This window comes from Dermacentor andersoni, chromosome 4 (genome assembly GCF_023375885.2).
Source record: "Dermacentor andersoni chromosome 4, qqDerAnde1_hic_scaffold, whole genome shotgun sequence".
Classification (NCBI taxonomy): Eukaryota; Metazoa; Arthropoda; class Arachnida; order Ixodida; family Ixodidae; genus Dermacentor; species Dermacentor andersoni.
This window is the reverse complement of record NC_092817.1, coordinates 124,976,622-124,982,226: the sequence shown is the minus strand read 5'-3', so window position 1 is coordinate 124,982,226 and position 5,605 is coordinate 124,976,622. Positions and strand designations below refer to the sequence as shown.

At 45.7% G+C, this 5,605-nt stretch overlaps 1 protein-coding gene across 2 annotated transcripts in view; it reads left to right on the top strand.

Annotated features, from left to right (window-relative positions):
* Positions 1-375: 375 nt before the first annotated feature.
* LOC126537577 (uncharacterized) overlaps positions 376-5,605 on the top strand; it is a 30,715-nt gene continuing 25,485 nt past the window's right edge. For both annotated transcript variants that reach the window (XR_011893909.1, XM_050184694.2), the window contains exon 1: positions 376-776. The gene's annotated coding sequence lies outside the window, so the exon portion shown is untranslated. The remainder of the gene's footprint in view (positions 777-5,605) is intronic.

Genomic DNA, 5,605 nt, shown 5'->3' with positions numbered 1-5,605 from the left:
CGGACGTGAAAAAAACAAAGAACGAATGTGACGTCCCGGACGTGACGTTTGGGTGAACCCGGTGAACCTAACGACTGCGTTCCGTCGACCAGGTGAACGCAGACACTGCCACGCAGCAAGGGCGTTACAGCCATTGTATTAACCCCATGGTTACAGCCATGGTTACAGCCAGTTACACAACCCACACACCCGCTCGAACAACCAGGTGCGCGCAACGCCTGCCTTCTGTCTGTCACAATGATTAATTTTCTACTAAAACAGCACGTAAAAAGCTGTTTTAGCTTTATTATTACACAAAAAGATATTTCGTTTAACTATGAAAACTTGTTATTGCATGTACAATTACATAATACCAGTATAATACGTAAGAAGTATCAACGGGCCGCTAAAGTTGGAGAACAGACGACGTTTCGCGCTCGCTTTAAAACAGTTTGTCGTCTGTTCTTGCTTTTCTTCGCTTGGTCATGCATTGTAGGAGAGTAAAGATGTAATATGCATGAATGGAAACATTGTATGAATATTTTACTTTAAGAACGCGTTACTTGTGTAGCCATATCCACGCTTTAGACGAAGCCTCTTACAAAACCAGCCAACACAAGCCTCGCAATTGCGCATGGATGCATATACGTCATTCCCATGACGGCACGGTGGCGCCAGATTTCCCTCTAGGTGTTATAGTGAGAAACTGTCTTTTATACCGGATTTGGTGTGTGCTGCTGGTTGTTTCTGCCATTTCCAAGACCAGTGCTCCCTACCTCGTGCGCACAATGACAAGCGTGAGTACCGGTAGAGGCGGTAGTACTAAACGCCTTGATTAAATGCAACACCCTTTCGCCTGTGAGCAAGGCCAGTTAGCACCGTGCAAGGGATCTCGATCGACGTGGTATAAAGCGCTTCGCCGCTCGTTTCGGGATTCGGTATGGGAATCGGACGAGACGTTCATTTTAGCGATCGCCAGCCGTTTGTGCGCAGGCGCGAGTGAGAGCGGGCGCGAGAGAGAAAATCTTGGGGCATTTGCTCCTTGAATAGACGACCGCACGCCAAGTTTGGGTGGATGGATGTTATGAGCGACCCCTTTGGAACGGGGCGGTGGCTTGCGCCACCAAGCTCTTGCTACTATGCTGCCTAATATCCTACCTAGGTTAACCAATGAAAAAAAAAAAAAAAGAAAACCCGCTATGAACTACCACGTCCAAATTTTCTGATACCCTATTGCGAACTGTGCTTTTGTACGTCTCCGTCTTTTGTCGTTTCCCCACTTTTCTTCCACCAATCCTCCAATCCCCTCTTACTGATGTCTATTGCGGACCTGTTTGCTTTACCACTGCTCCCGCTGAACCCAAGGGCTCCAAGGAGGCCAGTGGTGCCTAAATCGACCGCTGGATAGACGTCTTCACATTCTAATAAAATATGCTCCGTCGTTTCCCTAGCTTTACCGCAGCAAGCACATGCTTCTTCTTCCTTATATCTCGCTTTATAGGTGCGTGTTCTAAGGCATCCCGATCTCGCTTCGAAAAGTAATGAGCTTCCCTTTGAGTTATCATAAATGGTTTCTTTCCTAATTTCGTTTTTTCCCCTTAAGTAGTTACTCATGACAGGTTTCTTTTCCATTGCCGCCACCCATGAGATTAATTCAGCCTCTCTGACTTTCCGCTTGACCTTCTTTGTTGCTGTGTTTCCCACCCCACAGGCCGAATACTTGCTGGTAAGTTTCCTAGTTCTTTTCCTCCACTGTGAATCAATGTTTTGCCTGTACAGATACCTGAACACTCTCCCAGCCCATTTACTTTCCTCCATATTCCTCAGCCGTTCTCCATACTCAATTTTACTGCGAGCTTCCCTCACTTCAAAACTAGTCCAGCCCATATCCCCTTGGACAGCTTCATTTGTGGTCTTCCCGTGAGCGCCCAATGCGAGGCGACCCACTGACCTTTGGTTCCCGTCGAGTCCTGATTGTACCCCTGATTTAAAGCAAACAACCGCATTTCCAAAAGTAAGTCCTGGAACCATTACCCCTTTCCACATACCTCGGAGGACCTCGTACCTATTGTATCCCCATAGCGCTCTGTGCTTCATTATGGCTGCATTTCTCTTCCCCTTGACTGTTATGGTTTTTTCCTGTGTTTCCATATATCCGTTGCCTTCGTTTATCCATATACCAAGGTATTTATATTCTGTTACCCGAGGTATTTCTTGGCCCTGTATCTCCACTGTCTGTTCACTGTTTTCATTGAATACAATAACACCTGATTTTCTAACACTAAATTTCAAACCTAAATTGTTGCCTTCCTGTCCACAGATATTAGCCAGACATTGCAAATCACTTTGCTTGTTTGCGAGCAACACAATGTCGTCCGCATAAAATAAACCTGAGAGTTGCTGCTCTATTACTGTACCTGCCTGTTTGTATGAGAGATTAAACCCGATATTACTTCCTTCTAGCGCCCTCTCCATCCTCACCATGTACATCATAAACAGCAGCGGGGATAAAGGGCACCCCTGCCTCAGTCCCTTGTTGATATGAACTTTCTCCGCGCTCCTCATCCCTTCCCATTCAACGCAAACAGTATTTTCTAGGTAAATCTCTCTCTCAAAAGCTGTATACAATCGTTACCTAAGCCTTCTCCTTCCAGAATATCCCACAAAATGCTGCGGTCTACGTTGTCGTATGCTCCTGTAATGTCCAAAAAGGCCACATACAACGGTCTGCTTTCTGCTTTTGATATTTCAATACACTGAGTAAGAACAAACAAGTTATCATCCAAACGCCTACCTATTCTAAAGCCATTCTGAAGCTCTCCCAAAATGCCATTATTTTCTGCCCATGCTTGAAGCTTTAATTTGATTGCCTGCATTGCTAGCCTGCATATTACCGATGTAATGGTCAACAATCTATACGAGTGAATTCTGTCTTTCTCCCCCTTACCTTTATAAATTAAATTCATTCTACTTTGTCGCCAACTGTCTGGTATTCGTCTATCTTTTAAAGTTTTTTTAACTGCTTTCACGAGAGCTTCCTTACTTTTTGGTCCCAGTTCATTTATCAGCCTAACGGGAACCTCGTCTAGCCCTGTGGCTGTGCGCTTAGGAATTTTCTCTTCCGCTTTCTTCCAGTTTAAATTTGTAAGCACTAGCTCCTTTCCCCCTTGGGTCTCTTTCATGCTCTTTTTTTCTTCAAATACAACCTTGTCCTTGCCTTGGAAAGATTCGGCTGTTACTTTTTGGATGTAATTTATTGCTGCTTCTCCTTCCAGTCTGTTTTCATCTTCGTCTAGGATATGTTGTTGTATTGCTGTTGCCTTCCTGCCTAATAATTTTATGTGATTCCAAAATATTCTAGGTGCGGCCTTCTTTCTCTCACGTATTTCTGACAACCAACGTTCACTTTCACCTTTTAATTTTGCTTGCACCAGTATTTGAACCATAGACTTTTTCTCCCGGTATATTTCCCATTTACTGGTTACTTCATCCTGTGGCAACTGCGCCTTCTTTGCCTGCCTGTGCTCTCGAGATGCTTTCTGTCGTTCGGCGATGGCTTCTCGTATCTCCTTGTTCCACCAGCTTTTCGGTTTCTTTTTTCCTTTCCAATGAACATGTTGTTTCTCTTTCCGTATTTCTGTCGTTACTACACTTAGAAGCTCACCATATTCCCACCCCTTACTTGGCGACTTGCCAATTTCTTCCTCCACTCTAGTGACTATATTTGCTATTTCTTCAGCGTTCAAATTTGGACTGGCCATTTTGCTTTCGTTGCTCTCTTTCCCAGCTACATATCCCATTTTCAAAATGATGCGTTTATGGTCACTCCCTATGCTGCTAGACCCTTCCTCATCGATGACCATTTCTCTCAACTTATCATGAATTCCTTCTGTCATCAGACAGTAATCAATGGTCGATTGCCGGTTTCCCACTTCCCACGTGATCTGTCCTTCACACTTAGGCCCTGTATTCACGATCACGAGGTTATGTTGCTCGCAAAGGTCTAGCATTGACTTCCCGTTATTGTCGGTATAGCCATCTAAATCCTGTATGTGGGCATTCATGTCACCTAATAGGACTATCTCACCACCATTCCCGAAACCCCTAATATCAGCGCTTATGCATTCCACTAACTCTTTATTCTTCTCTGTGCAATTTATTCCGGTCCACAAATACGTAACTCCAAGCCAAGTTTCTTTCCCACTCATTGTACCTGATAACCAAAGATGCTCTTGACATTGTGAATTTACTCTTTTCCATTTGGCTCCCTGATGGATGAGCATTCCGACTCCCCCTCCCTTTCTTTCCGACTTAGTTCTGTTGCACCCTTCCCATACATAATTCTCAATAACTGGCGGCTCTTCTGAGTCTCTAAGGTGCGTTTCTGTAACCGCATACACCCCTATTTGTTCTCTATGTAACTGCTCCTCAATCTCTGCCCACTTTTCCTTTCTTCTGCCGCCCTGCATGTTTATGTAGCGACATCTGCCGCGCGCGCCACCTAAGACGGCGCCCACGCTAAACCGCGGCGTCGCGGCATTCGTGAGGTGAAAAAATATCTGCATACGCGCGGAAATAAAACCTACTGGTGCCTGACTTTCACGAAAAACGAAAGAAGGACCCGAACTACTAAATTTAGTCCTTTAATTTCGAATGAGCGCTCCAAGAAAATAGCTCAAGAGAGCGTAATGAGGGCTTGATCGCCTCGATTCCGCATGTTTACATTTCGTTCGTTTGCGCTCAATCACCGCGCGAGCCTTGGTGATTGCTTGCGCTTAATCCCGTATGCTCTGTGAAATCTTTTGCATGTAAGTGTGTTGCGTACACATAGCGGTTGCATTGAACGAAGAAGCCGTGTAAAAATGAAGGCTGACAGTCGCTTGGACCGAAAAACTTTCGACATAACGTCGCTCAAACGTGCAACTCTCAAAGCGCGCGACCCTCACGGCAACTAAACAACATCATGTGTGTGTATGGAAACGAGTGCGCCAACAATCTTCTTGCCGCTGAGTGTGTCTGTCGTGTAGCGATTACGCGACGACTGCTGTGTCTTGTGGTTCAATGCTACAAGCCAGTGCAACAGTCGTGACATGATGAAGCGGTATGGATGGTGTTAGCGTGTCTGCTCGATCGTGTTCGGGCTGCCAGCGCGATCTGATCTCGCGGTACTGCTGTGTCTTGTGGTTCAATGCTACAAGCCAGTGCAACAGTCGTGACATGATGAAGCGGTATGGATGGTGTTAGCGTGTCTGCTCGATCGTGTTCGGGCTGCCAGCGCGATCTGATCTCGCGGTACACCAATATCAAGCGTAGTCTGTGCGCGTGTGTGCGTGTGTGAATGCGGTTGACTGTTCTCGTGAAACGTGCGACGTCGCCGCGTAAACTCGGATCATGACGCGCATTGTTGTGTTTATCCCTTTTCGTCTCCGTGCACCGCTAAAGCCCCGTAAGAATTAGAGGGCCCTTATACGAAACGCACGCGGATTGGCCCAGCTATTACTGCATTGTGTTTTGCTGGCAATCCGTGTATCGCTTGTGGCGTTTTTCTTATGTTCATTTGCAGTTGTGTATTTTTCATCAGTAAAATGGCATTGCCGATTACTGAAACATCTTTGAGTGTAAGAGA